Source organism: Camelus ferus, chromosome 17 (genome assembly GCF_009834535.1).
Source record: "Camelus ferus isolate YT-003-E chromosome 17, BCGSAC_Cfer_1.0, whole genome shotgun sequence".
NCBI classification, from domain to species: domain Eukaryota; kingdom Metazoa; phylum Chordata; class Mammalia; order Artiodactyla; family Camelidae; genus Camelus; species Camelus ferus.
The window spans coordinates 2,858,128-2,872,588 of NC_045712.1; the positions used below are offsets into that span (position 1 = coordinate 2,858,128).

The 14,461-nt window shown below is 41.4% G+C and overlaps 1 long non-coding RNA gene across 1 annotated transcript; it reads right to left on the reverse strand.

Annotated features, from left to right (window-relative positions):
- Positions 1 to 435: 435 nt before the first annotated feature.
- LOC116657066 lies at positions 436 to 9,815 on the reverse strand. Its single transcript, XR_004311998.1, has 3 exons — positions 9,743 to 9,815; positions 3,668 to 3,671; positions 436 to 446 (listed from the first exon to the last, which is right to left on the reverse strand). It is a non-coding gene; the product is annotated as an uncharacterized LOC116657066 (long non-coding RNA).
- Between the last annotated feature and the right edge of the window lie 4,646 nt (positions 9,816 to 14,461).

Sequence of the window (14,461 nt, forward strand, 5' to 3'; positions counted from 1 at the left end):
CTCTAAGGTACAGCAAGGGGGAAGAAAGGAGTTTGTTACTAAAAAATAATAATAATAAAGATACATTTTATGCTGGATGTAATTAGTCTCAGACATAACTGCTTCCGAGAGAGACACGGGATTATGAACTCATTCGTTTCAAGCGGTCGTTGCTACGAAGGAACGTTCATCTTCAGAGGTGGGGAAATAGTTACCCCAGGTGAAATGGATACAGAAGGAAGGACACAGAGCTTGCACACCTCCTCGCCCCTCCGGCTGCTGAGTGCCTTCAGCCAGGCTCCCTTATTCCAAGAGGAATCAAGTTCACAGATCTGTTTTATCGATTGTGAATATTTAACAATTGCATTTGGCTTCCAACTCCTGTTGACAGAACAACCATTTTGCACAACTTGTGAATTCACTTTTCCTATTTTTACTGCTAAGAACAAAAGTAGCTGTGCGCTTCCCTGGCAGGAAACCAAGCCACATTGGCTTTTACAAAAAAGACTTTTCCCATCATCCTCACAGCTCATTGCTTACCTAGTGGCACTAAAATTCCTCCTGTCTCTAAATTCACCAATTCCCTGGACGGTGGTGAAGAATCATTGCTTTTTCTGGGTGGAAAGAGTCCTTTTGATCACAGACGCACTAATTTATTATACAGATGATGGGATCGAGAGGTCCAGGCTTCAAATGGACTCTTCAAGGTCACCACAATGCCAGGTAGAGCAGGGACTAGATGCCCGGCCATCTGCCTTTCATTTCTGTTGAAGCAGGGACTCTTCCATGGAGATGAAATTGGCATTTGGCCTTGATGTGTAGAATGAAGTTCATCACCACCCCTGTCCCACGTTTTTTAAAAACTGTGATGAGTCACTGCTTCTCAAAGTCTTCCTAACAGTGTCTGAAATCCCCTGTATGAACATTCAAGAGACATTTTAATTGCACATTTCTGGATCCCATGGCAGACCTACTGAATCTGAACACATTACAGTAAAGTTTAAAAATGTGGCTCTTCCCAGTAGCTCTCAATCGGGGTGGAGGAGCTTAATGTAAAAATTAAGGAACCTCTCTTGAACCATACATACCAAGTATTCACTTCATTACTACCCATGATAATGTACCTAAGGGTGGACTCTTAAAAAGGATATTCCCCCAGTATGAAAAATATTGTTCTGAAGAGCACCAGGAACAAAACTGTACCAGATAAAATATCCTGCAGCAGAATAAATGAGTTCTGTGTACTTATTTCTTGCTGCTTACAGTGAAGGGCACAGATAGAATAATTAAAAACAAAGAAAAAAAGAGCAAAATCAGTGTAATAAAGATGCCTTGGGAGAGAAACAGTGCACAGAAAATGGAGGTGAATGAAACTCACTGAGTTCACATAGCAACATCTGAGCTTCCTGGCAACCAGAGCAAAAAGGAAAATGCAAAATGCTGCAGTGCTCTCATAATCTAACAGTCCAAAGGAATACTGGGTTTTCCTAAGCATGAAATTCTGAGCAAATTTAATGCAATGACATTGAACAACACTGGAGCAATGTTTGTCCTGACAGCTTTTGAAATATGTAGAAAGATTGTTTGCATGATTGTTCTGGAACTTGCTGAGCACGTAGGCTGAAGCAGTAGGATTCTGATCCATACACATCCCTTGGTCTCATCTCATTGTGCATCTTGGGGAAACAAGAGAAGCAGAAAAGGACATTTTGGAGCAGTAATAACCAGCATACCTGGATTTATCTCCATCATGCAGATGAAGATTTTCCATGTGAAGCTGTTGCCAGGCACAGGGAATTTGGCAGCTGCCGCATCCCTCAAAGCTGATGATTCCCAGATGATCTAATTAGGGCACCTCTGCATTAGATGCACTGTGATTCACCAATGCCGCAACCCCAAGAACTTAAAGACTCAGACATCCAATCGATCATACACTTTGGAGAATTCTTAGAGCATTTGAGCTCTGGTTTACTGTAGAAGCTCACTGCGGCAGCTCTTCAGTTACCACCCCCAAGTGTCAGCATAAAAACCAAGTTGCTGTTCCCTGTGGCTGGAAAGTTCTATGACTCGAGTGGTGTTCTGTCAAAGTATTTTTCAGAACATTTCTTGAGGCTATAAAACAAGATTAAACAAAACAACTTACTCCATCCAGGTCAGTCACTCTCCAGAGAGCAATAAAGATAATTTTTTGTTTATGGAAAGTTGCGGGAGGGAGGAGTATTAAAAACAAAACCACAAAACCTGGCCTCCAGGTTTTATCTGACTCCTTGGAATGCTGGTAAGATTGCCCCGTAAAGGAAGAGGCTCTCCCACGTCATGCAGATAGTCTATTTCAGTCAGGTTTTCTTGACCAAGTAGATTAGGGCTTAGGTAATTTCAGTCTTCTCATGGTGAGGTGCTGTGTGTTTTTAAATCGCGTTTTTAAACCCTGCGTCTGTAACACCGCAAGATATTATCCGGCATATCTGTATGTCACATCCCAGGAGGAGGAGGCCTCAGAGGCAGCAGGCTGCTTTGTCTGAGCTGCCGAGTGCTTGGAAAAGAGAAATGTCACCCCTGCACCGAGGGGATTTCACTCTGGACCAGGAGTCGTATTTGCTAATTGCTCGTGTTCCTGATTCTCAGGTCATGCTTGAAATCATCCAATTCAAAAGGGAGCTCCTCAGAGATGATTTCTGTTTTGCAAATCTGACACTCAAATTGAAGAGTGGGATTTGTAAGTCTCTAGGCCCCTCCTTTCTGTATCCATCTTTACGAGGACGTCACTCCTCGGCTGTTCCTCCTCAGCCAGAGAAGACTGAGGTCTGAGGTCTGGGTTCCTCTGTCAATCTCGAAACAATGAAATTTTTCTGTATCGGAAATTTGTACCTGAAAACTAGCACTGAACTCTGCCACTTCACTCAGTTGTTGGACCGAGTAAATAATTGGATGGTTAAACTCAGAAAGTTGTGAGAACCTTTGGGAGTGGGCAGGAGATGGTATCTGTGAGACGCTGAAAACTGGAGCTTGAAATCTAGTCTCCCCCCTCCCACCCCTACCTCATAGAATCACCTAGTCTGCCACCCACGGCCCCAGATTTGTGCTTTGTACTCTTGGATGACTCCCATCACCTCTCAGAGACACACGGGTTCTCCCCAAGAAATGAACACCTCACTAGGGAGGATTCTAGTGACACGTATACATCCTTCTGTCATTCTCCTCCTCTCCTAAAGCAGCCTAAAGTTATGTAGGTGGGTGTACAGTGTCTCCCCAAATCACACCGGAATGTGCAGATTCTCAAGGAGGCTCCCAAGATGACATGCCACATAAAATCCTCCGGACGGAACCAAATCTGGAGTAACGGTAGCCTTGAGCATCCCCTGACTCCAGGACAGGGGCCCAGTAGAGAGGAGAGAGCCCCATCCAGGCACACGTCCCCCCTGCTCCACCTTGGGCTGAAAACGCAACTTCCTACATTCGTTTTGCAATGTAAAGAAGTTCTACTGTATTTCTTCCTGAGAGCAGGCTTGAGTCGAGGACAGAGGACCTCATGACAACAGAATAGAAAAAGGGGAGAGCTGTGAGCGGCACGGAAATCAGAGACAGCATTTGCCCAAAGAGAAACCTCACCTTTTCAGTGTTTTGCCTTAGGCCAGACTAGCTAATTCAACTTAGAGACAAAAAAACTTTACTCTGAGCAGCTAAATACGATCCTTTTACTATACACTTTACTAAGGATTTCCGAGTAGAGTGTTTCATTTAGGTTTCGCAATAATAAGGCTAGTCAATGTTGTTATCTTCCTTTTTAAGAGAGGCCTAGTGCCATTTTCACACGTTGCTTTATGTGTACTGAAAAAATAATAATAATCTCACTAACCCGATATTACTTGAAAACGTTAAATGTATAATAAGATGAAAGAAAACTGAGATTCATGGCCTCTGAGCACCTTCTAGCTCTCATCATTCTCATTCAGCATTTCCCCAGGTGGTGTCCTGCAGACGCTGCCCCACGGGTTTACAGGTTTGCTGGGAACACAAGTATTCCATGCTCAAACATGTTCGGCAAACTAACAAAATAAAACAAAGTTCTTCGCTGTAGATCTTCTTGGGGTTATTACCATGTACAAAATATCTCCCAAAGGTGGACAGTAGGAAGTTTACACACCATTTTTCATGATTTTTCAGGCCACTTCCTTGCTGCTTTTTACATCAGGAATCTAGGCTCTTTGGTTCTTTATCGACTTCCATATAATTGACGAAGTATCTCAGAGCACTTACCTTGAGTTGTTGCATCCTTGCTACTATGCTCTGAAGGACTGTGGATAAGTGAAACCTGGAAATAAAAGAAGTCATTCACAAATACATTGGCTAACTCAGTGTTCACACCCATCCCTTAAAATCCAACTGTAATCTGATCCGAGAGCTAGGTGAGCTCTTGTTGAAAACCAAAGGAGAATCTGTGTTCTGCATCAGCCAGTGATATTAGGGTCTGAGGCGGTCCTCATTGGTTCCTTCTAGTCAAAGGCTGTTTCTAGCGATTTCCAAATCAGTAGGTGTTTGGAAGTCTTTTTTTCCCTCCAAACCCTTCCGCAGAGATAGAAGAGAACACTTGAATATTCATGAAAAAAAAATGTCAAAAGTTTACTATATACACATGGATGTGATTTTTACAATATCTGCTCTACAGGCCTCCCATGCTTTGTTCTTGACTTAACTAACTTCCCCAAAGTCACTGAGAGTCAGCTTTCAAAACCAAACATGGAACTGCAAGGTGCCAGGGAGACACCAGCATAGTATGAAGTTATAACCAAGCCAGGTGGGAACGGGGGACTGAGATCTCGTCATCCTTTCTAGGTGAGCTTGAGTGATGGTCATCAGTACAGTGTTACTGAGCAAAATGATACCAGGCAGACCAATGGAACAGTCCTTTAAACAAGAAGCAGCTATTTGCAGGTGCAAACAAGCATGAAATAGAACTCTGCTAATGACTGTCCATTACTAGCTAAATACATAATCACATTTTTTAGGCTTTACCATGACAGTGAGAAGCCAGTTATTCATTATAAACCTAGGGCTGTGTGTTGACCATCTTGGTGTGTGTCTAACCTGGTCTGTAATGAATAAATGTTCCAGTTGCAAGAGTGTGTCGTCATTAGCATATGGGTAATGAAAAATCAAAAACAGTTGGGGGGGGAGGGTACAGTTCAGTGGCAGAGCGCATGCCTAGCATGCACGTGGTCCTGGGTTCAATCCCCAGTGCCGCCACGAAAAATAATAAATAGATAAAATTAGTTACCTCTCCCCACAAAAAATTAGAAATTAAAAAAAAGTTGAAAAGTTCTGAAGTAATGAAAAATCAAAAGTAGCTAAAAAGTTTTCCTTCAGATTCTTTTAAATAGAAGAAATAAATGAAGGTAAAAATTAAATTTCTTCTTTCAAGAAATGATCCTGGAACTACTGGCTGTCCACGTTCAGAAAAATAGACCTGAACTCAGGTTTGTTAAAGTTAACAAAAATTTAACACAAAATGGATCATAGATCCAAAGGTAATACCTAAAACTACAGAGTTTTAGAAGAAAACAGAAGATCTTTGTGACCTTGGCTTATGCAAAGACTTCTTAAGACATGAAAAGCGAGATTCATAAAAGAAAAAGCATGATAAAATAAATGTCATTAAAATTAAAATCTTATTTTCAAAAATAGTGTTAAAGAAAATGAAAAGCCATAGACTGAAGGAAAATATTTGCAAAATGCCTATCTGATAAAAAAAACTACAATCAAGAATATATAAAGAATTCTGAAACTCTATAATAAGAAAATAAATAACCCAATTAGTTTTGAATAGGCAAAAGATTTGAACAAACATTTCACCAAAAAAGATATCCAGTGGCAAAGAAATACATGAAAAGATGTTCAATATTATTAGTCATTAGGGAAATGCAGTTTAAAACTGTAATTAGCTACAACTATACAACCATTAGAATGACTTAATTTTTTTTTTAATTGACAGTATTATATGCCTAGGAGGTTGCAGATTGTAGGCAGCAGAATAATGCTGCCCCTCCCAAAGAAGTACATGTCCTGATCCCCCCATACCTGTGAGCATATGTTGTTACATGACAAGGGGCAATTTCAACTGCAAATAGAAAAACAAAATTTGTTAATCAACTGCCTTTAAAGGAAATAGATGATCCTGGGTTAGCTGAGAATCCAGTTTAGTCACGAGGATCTTTTAAATGTGCAAGATGAAGGCAGGGGTTCAGTGTAAGAGTGAAACTGTGTAAGAAGGACTCCAGCAGTCATTGCCAGCTTTGAAGATGGATGGGGCCACAGGCCATAGAGTGTGGGCAGCCAAGAGGAGCTGGGAAAGGCAAGGAAAGTTTCTCACCCTGGAACCTCCAGAAAGAAGCAGCCTGCTGCCACCTGGCTTTTAGCCCAAGGAGATGTTTTGAATATCTGACTTCCAGAGCTACAAAATAATAAATGTATGTTGTTTAAAGCCACCAAGTTGGTGGTAATTTGCTATAACAGCCATGGAAAACTAATGAATAAACTAATTAAAACTCTCCTAAATTTCTGATGAATGCGAAATGAGTACAAATAGTGTTTTGGTTAGAAAGTAAAACATAGCAGATCAAATAAAGTTAAAGATACGTCTGTTCTAGGACCCAGGAATCTCATTCCTAGATATTTAAACATTTGTCCATTTAAATGTTGATTGTGACTTTTTGCAAAATTCAGCAGTGGTTAGTAGATAAAGAAATAGTGGTTTGTTTACCCAATGGGATGCTCAGTAATAAAGAGGGGTGAACTCACTAATTAAAAGGGACACAAACAATAAAAAGATGACCCTCAAATGTAACCAAGTGGAAGAAACCAGACTCAAAAGTTTATTTATATGACTTTCTAGAAAAGATAAAACTATAGGGACAGAAAACAGACGGCTGGTTGCCAGGGGCTGGATGGGTGAGGAGGTTGATGGCAAAGGGGGTGATGAAACTACGTCTGATTGTGGTGGTGGTTACACGATTGTGTTTGTCAAAATTCATAGAGCTGTGTACCAAAAAGGGTGAACTTCACTGTTTGTAAATTTTACATCAATATATATACAAATTCTCCATATAAGACAAGTTGCATTTGAAGTCAAGAAATCTAAGGAAACTTTTCTATTGATGGCCCCATTCTGTTGTCTCACAAGTGCTATTTTTTAGAAAAAGGAATGTTTTTAGAAAAAGGAACTTTAGAATTGGAAGGAATTTTAATCATCTCTTAGTCCTTTAATTTGTAAATCATTTTTTGTTGTCAGAATCCTCCCCCCAAATATAATAATATTCTTAAATAGACCCTGTCTGCCAGACACTACAGCAAGCACCCTGCATTACTCCTTTTAACCCTAAGGCATCCCTGTAAGGTGAGTATTTTAAATAATAAAAAAATCATCAATAATATGTTGCTAATAATAATTATACAGGTGTGCAAATGGAGGTTTATATAGCTTCATACAGCTGGCCAGTGGTGGAATGGACGAACTGTCAGTTTGATTCTAGAGAACACTCTTCACCACCATGACACTGCACAGCCTCGTTTCTCTGAAATCCTTGAAAAAAAATAACTACAGGAGCTGCTGCTCTGGTTGCTGAATGTGTGTGTCGGGGTGTGTGTGTGGTAGAGCTGGGGGTCTGGATCCTGTTGGCGGTTTCACGACAATAATATAATTTGGACACTGCTGATCTGGTCCAATGATACGATTCTATAAGGAGAAATTTGTAGCCCAGAGAGGTCAAGTGACTTGCTCTAGATCGCATAGCTGGTCAGTCTCCCAACTCCTGGTCATGTGTTCCTTCCTCAACACAGTGACGGCCCACAGTACAAAGCCCTTGCTTAATGCAAATGTCTATCCTTTTAACCCATGCAAGACAAAGCCCAGCAGAAAACATACTCTGTGAAGTTGGGTTTCCCATACTTGTGCCACAGTTTTGCATTTAAAAGGTAAATATTATTACATTCAAAGGAGAAGTATTGATCCCAAAGAGGTGAGTTTGGAAGGGTAAATAAAGGCCCAGCTGTTTCCAAAATCTGGGCTTTTGCCATCCCACATTCTTCTTACTCTTTCTTCAGAATGGTGTTTATTACATGTTTTACAAACCAAATAACCTATATTATATTTTATAAGGAATTAAGTGAATGTAATTTGCATTTCCTAGGCAACACTTGATTGCATCCCCACTCTGTTCAAAGCCCCTTTCTGTCCCCTCGAAGCCTGCATGGTCCTGGGATCCTACCCGCACGTCCTTTCCCCTGAGAACTGCACAGCAGACCTAGGTAGGACCAGAGACCTGGCTGATCTTCCTCCAAGTAAATCCTGGGAAAATACTGCAGAAATTGATAAAGTAATGCACACCAGTTAAGGCTTCAGTACCAGAAGGTGCTAAAAAATGAAGTACATGAATTGTACTGTACACATTCTCAGATTACACAAGAGCAAATGGATTTCTACATTATCTCACTACAGAGGACAAGAATGAGGATTGGTGGCTTAAAGTAGCTTTCAGCAGAAGGTGGGTGCAATGTGGTCTCAGTTCATTAATGTGCGTCTGATGCTGTTAGTTCCACTGACCTCCCGTAGGTATTTTGGGATCCAGTCCAGGATGTCCACTCGGCTCGTCTTTTGTTAAACAGTGACCGTCTTAGCAGGGTTGTACTTGCTTTATTCACTCAATAATTTGCTGAGTACCTACTATGCGCCAGAACTGAGTTTAAGGTTTTACATCCATTATCTCCCTGAGTCCTGTATAACATTCCTGGATGGCAATCATTGTGATTCTTTTGTTCATCTTTTTACTTTGACTCATTATTTTGATTCTACAGATGCTGGAGAGATTAAGTGAATTGCTCAAGCTCACATGTCTATTAAGAAGTAGAATCAGAATTAAGCACCGGGCTTTCTGATTCTACACCCCAGGTGTCTTTGTGTAGATAACATTACCTTCAGAAGCAGGCATGATGGAGATATAGCGCAGTCAAAGTAAGCTGACCAAGGATGTCAACGTTGCCACCCAAACCCGAACGTTTCTTATTCCATAGAGACCTGTTGTAAGCTGCACAGTGCTGAGGATACCCAATCTCCGTGCCCTCATGGAGATGACAGTGTAATGGAAGCAAATGACAAGAACGCGGGTCATTTAGAGTCCTGGCAATGCGAGGGTTGAGTGGTAGGAGGTTTAATGGAATGAACGGCCACTTAATGCAGACTTGGGAGATCTAGAAGATAATGTCTTTGTTGAGTTCTGAGAAAGATACCAAAGAAATAGAAGATAGCAACTCAGAAGGTAGGATTCAAGGGAATAAATGGGCAAATGGGCAAGGACATGTGATAATTATTTTGAGTGCCCGATACATTTATCCTCCATCAAACTTCTTGTGGTAACAGAACCTACCTCTTCAACACAGGCTAGGCACTGGACTTAAGCAACGTCAGTCAACTATCCAGTTTTCCTGGACACTGCTGTTGTACCAAGCAGAAACAGCTGGAGTGCTTCCCTGGGACTGATAAGCAGAAATGGAAAACAAGACACTGTCTTACAAACGTGGTTTCTAAACCAGGACGAAGTGCATCCAGGGTGGTAATAGCCGTTTTCCTTGCCTTCCAGAGAGAGCCTGCCTACCACCGGAATCCCAGCGGAGACCTGGAGAAATGAGACTTGGAGTCCTAGCAGCGCCGACTTCCTTATCCAGCCCATGAGACTCCGGTTCCCACAGGTCCTCTTTCAGTTGTCCAAGCCACCCCTGGGTCTCTCCCAGCTGGTAAGCCGGTGCATCCTGTTCTCATTGGTTGGCTCATTTGACACTGATTTGGGATGGTTAACTTGTAATTGCAAAAGAGTCCTGACTAATAGAAACTCACTAAAGAAGAAATCCGAATGTCATTGAGTGGGTGCAAAGGTCTTTACCGCCCTAAAAACTTAAAAATGGAAGTGAAACAGTGATATCATTAGGTCTCTATCAAACTAAAGAGGAACGAAAGGTGTAATGATCCTCAGGGCTGGTTAGGGCGCAGGAGGTGAACTGACAAACTCTTGGTGAGAGTGTAACTTGGAAGCCGTCAGTGAGTGACATGTGTGTTCCTTTTAATCTAGCAATGCCTCCTCCAGCACTTGATTCTGAGGAAATAATTGTAGAAGCTTACAGAGGTGTATGGACAAGAATGTTTCTTGCAGAACTGTCCCTAATAACAAAAAATGATGTCCTTATTTGGGCGATTTTTTTGAGGTCACGTTGGCTTCTAACATTATATGTTTCATGTGTACAACATTCTGTTTCTATTTCTGCATACCCGAGAACGTGCTCACCACCAAAAATTTATTATCCATCCATCACCATACAGGTGACCTCCCAGTCCCTTCCCCTCTGATAACCACTACTCTGTTCTCTGTATCTACGTGTTCCTTTTGATTTGGTTTGGTTTGTTGATTTATTTTGGGTCTTTTTGTTTGTTTATTATTTTTTTATATTCCACATATGAGTGAAATAATACAGCATTCATCTTTCTCCATCTGACTTACTTCACTTAGCATAAGGTCCACCCATGTTGTTACAAATGGCAAGGTTTCATCTTTTGATGGCTGAGTAGTATTCCGTTGTGTGTATATGTATATAGGCCTACACGTATACACACCACATCTTCTTTATCCAGTCATACATTGGTGGGCACTTAGGTTGTTTCCATGTCTTGGCTACTGTAGACATCTTTTCAGATTAGTGTTTTCATATTATTTGAATAAATACCCAGAAGTAGAATAGCTGGGTCATATGGCAGTTTTCTTCTTATTTTTTGAGGAATCTCCGTTATTGTCTTTCATAGTCACTGCACCAATTTACATTCCCACTAACAGTGGATGAGAGCTCCCTTTTCTCCACATCGTCATCAACACTTGGTATTTCTTGTCTTTTTATAACGGCCACTCTGATAGATGTGAGGTCATATCTCATTGTGGTTTTGACTTGCATTTCCCCAATCATTAATGATGCTGAGCATCTTTTTATGTGCCTGTTGGCCATCTTCTTCAGGCAACTTTTAAAAATGTCTATTTAGCTCATCTGCCTATTTTTTAATTGGGTTGTTTGTTTTTTTGTTACTGAGTTGTATGAGTTCTTTATATATTTTGTATATAAACCCCATTCGGATGTATCTTCCACTGTTCAGTAGGTTGTCTTTTCATTTTATTGATGGTTTCCGTGCTATGCAGAAGCCTTTTTGATGTAATCCCATTTTTTTTTATTTTTTGCTTTTGTTTCCCTTGCCTGAAGAGACACATCTAGAAAGATACTTTGCTAAGACCAATGTCAAAGAACATACTACCTTTTTTTTTTTTTCTGGGAGCTTTGTGGTTTCAGGTCTTACATTCAAGTTTTTAAACTCTTTTGAGTTAATATTTGTGTATGGTGTGGGATAATGGTCTAGTTTTATTTTTTTGCATGTGGCTGTCCAGTTTAGGAGGTTGATGATTTTTTTTTAATGATAATATGGTGATAGAGTGTAATAATATTCAATGATTATAATGATTACAGCAGATCCTTATGTAGTGACATGGAAAAATGTCTACAGTGTCATGTGATCAAAGCAGGCTGTAGAATAGGACATACAGTGTGACTGTTTTTCATTTAACAGGTAAATATTTGTATGCATAGAAGAATCTGGAAGGTCTGGTTATCTCATGGGGACTCAGGATAATGAAGGCAATTTTACTTCTGAATTGTTTAAATATTTCATAAAAATTTCTGTTCTTCAAAATTCAAAAAAGGCATTGTCATATTCTTGTCGGGGGGTGGATGGAGGAAAGGTATCAGACCGTTAGCCTTGGTAATGATCACGTTATAGAAGAAGTGAGCTACTTGGGTTTTCGTTAAACCTTCTGTGAATGAAGAGTGGCTACAGATTGACAGACAAGATTTGAAAGGAACATGTAAAGTTTTCATATGGTCCAAAAAATAGGAGCTAATCTGGAGCTGGGTTAAATCTCCACACCTTTTCCCCCTTTTGTGCCAAGCGCACCACTGTTAGAAGTAGACCCATACGCCCAGCGCCTGCTCCACTAATAGCATTTTTGATTTACTGAATTCAGTGACACTGACTCCACCCTTGGGGTTTCCAGATCGCTGGCAGTCTTCCCTGGGAGGGCAGAGAAGTTCTAGGCTTCCCCACTTTTTAAGTGGAACCATTTGAAAATGCCACCCCTGAACCACTTCGACCTATAGAAAAGTCGACCTGCAATTCATCAAACACACCCCTTCTCTAAAATAGAAATTTATATTTTATATGATCTGTATGAAATGGTATCTTCAGCAGCCCACAACCACTGATGAAGAGATAGTGTATATTCAGTCTGAGTGGGGGTATTTGGTCTCCCAAGTTTGGATGTGCAATCTGGACTATTACGTTGGCTAATGTTATTTCAAAATGGTTGGTAGAAACTCCTTTGCAAGCTCTGCTCCAGCCCCAGCCATGCGCTCGGCTCCCCTGTACCACGCACATTTCTATCCCAGCGCTCTCTTCTCACACTTCCCAGAGAGGTTTTTAGCATATCATGGTTGTTTTTACTTCAAAGATGGATTCAATACAGAGGCCAAGCATAAGAATCAAACCGTGGAGGTTGTCAGAAGCTAAAGCACGCTCTGTCAAAGACGCGTGAGCAAAGCCAAATCAAATAATGGCTTGTGCTTTTTAGGCGGCCTGCATTATAAGTTGCAAGGCAGCAACGATAATTAAGAATAATGTTCGCATAGGTAGAATCAACATCGATCATATAAAAAGGATAATGAGGTTTTATCAACTGGACTGATTTTGAGGCAAGTTTTAGGTTGGGTACGTTTAGAAGGAACCAAAGCAGATGATTAGATACAATATTGAGCTTAATGTGCGAGAAAAGCAATTGGAATGAAACAAATCAGTTTCCTGACTCTAATGCAGAGAATGTGAAGGGTTTTATTAAAATGTAAAATTGAATTTAGGTTTCTGGGCACTGCTGATGCCCTAGAAAGAAACTGGCATTATCTTATCATTATTTCTTAATTTCTAGCTTCAGATGCTTTATTAAACAAACAAAATATAGACTGAAAGAAGAATTCAGCACTGGTTTCAGAATAATTTTTGCTTTTTCCCGTAATTATTTCAATCTGTACTCATTTATTTCCTGCATTGGTGTCACAGAGAGCACACTGCAAGTATAGGACATTGTGTTAAGGTGTAGATGAGACACCAGGCGTGGGGCGGGGGCGGGGGGGTGGATTTTCTACTATTGACCTTTTTATATAAATGAACCAAGTTATTAACATTTTAAAAGATCGTTCCATGACCGATGATACTAGAAGCAACAGAATTTGTCTAAAGAATGTAGCGCTGGTGGGGGGTGGGGTCTGTTTCTCCAGAGTTGGTTTCTAAGGCAAGTAAGATGCACCGAGAGATAAGGATGAGCAGAGAGGACAGATGCGGGATTTACCTGGGAGGAGTGGTCATTCCCAAACACTGGGGTGAAGAGAACTCAGCTACTTTGTCCCGGGAGGTGCTGCTGAGTCCTGGTGTGACACAGCAGTGTCCCCCTTTCTGACCACCCCCCTTCCTGCTGCTTTTGAAGAGGAGAACCTGCACAGAGTGCAGATGAAACCAGTATAGGGTGGAACCCTGGAGAAGAGTGTTACCTGGCTTTTACCACTTAATGGAAGAGGGGGAAAAAAAAACACTAAAAAAGAACATGATATATGATTAGGTTACGAATGTGGAGTTATGCAGAGAAATGGGAAAAAGAAGAGATAGGCCCTACCCTGGAATAAGCCAGCTGCTGAGGCTCCGGGAGTGTGAGTGTATTTGTCAGAGTCATCTACCAGGCCCTCCTCCATGGCTCCGAGTTATCAGCAGCCCCACATACTCTATTCCCACCACTGTGTGGAGATAGAAACCCTCTCCCCAGCCCCGTTGCCTCTGATCGATTCCTGAAGCCTTGATTCCCAGATGTGAATATAGTTCCCGGGTGCAATTCCCACTCGGCTGGGTTGTCAAGGCTCGCACCTTGGCTCCCTGACTCAGAACATCTCCAGTTCCGTCTGGTTAGCGGGCGTCTCATCGTGGCCGTCTCAAGGCCACTTTGTCCTTTGCCACATGCAGCCTGTCAGGGAAGTAACTGCATCCTCCCCTGGTTGGATGAGAAGAGTTTAGGGCAGTGGGTAGAGGTGGGTGTTTTATCTTGATCATTTGCTAATATTTCTTAGTGCTGAGCAGAAAAGGAGTTTCCAATCCTGTCCCCCACACTCCCAGCCCCAGCTCAGGACGCCCCCAGATGCCCCAGTGAGCTCCAAGCCCCAAGTCACGTGTCCATAATGGCAGTGTGTGTTCCCACAGTGTGCGTGTAATTCATCGTGATAGGTTGACGACTGAAGTTACTCAGGGCAGTGTTCAGGGGTATAAATATGGACGTGATGACTATTTGAGTAACGTCACTATCACACTACA